Raw genomic sequence first — 376 nt, 5'->3', positions numbered from 1 at the left:
GTTGCAGCCCAGGGCCAGCTTCTCATCTAACACACGGCAGGAGCCAACCATCCTCTCCAGAGATCAGAGAGCTGAGAGGGTGTCAGGTCCACATGCTCCTCTGTGGCCCCCAGGTGGCTGGTGCCTCCCTGAGAGCAGCTTGTGCACAGGGTGAGAGCCCTGACTTGCAGCTGCTGCTCAGGAGACACTCCCCTTGATTGCCTGGCTCTTGCGGCCAGTGGGGCTTGTGTTAGTGGGGCCCACGGGATTGTAGAAAACAAAAAGCCAGTTCTTCCCTGGCTATTCCCAAGAGCTTAGCTCCCACCTCCCAGCCTTTCCTGATAGAGGTCTACATTCATACTTAAACGCTGCTGCCTGAGGATCCAGTCCCATCAGC

This window comes from Myotis davidii, unplaced genomic scaffold (genome assembly GCF_000327345.1).
Source record: "Myotis davidii unplaced genomic scaffold, ASM32734v1 scaffold2431, whole genome shotgun sequence".
NCBI lineage: Eukaryota > Metazoa > Chordata > Mammalia > Chiroptera > Vespertilionidae > Myotis > Myotis davidii.
Note: the sequence above shows the minus strand (reverse complement) of the source record.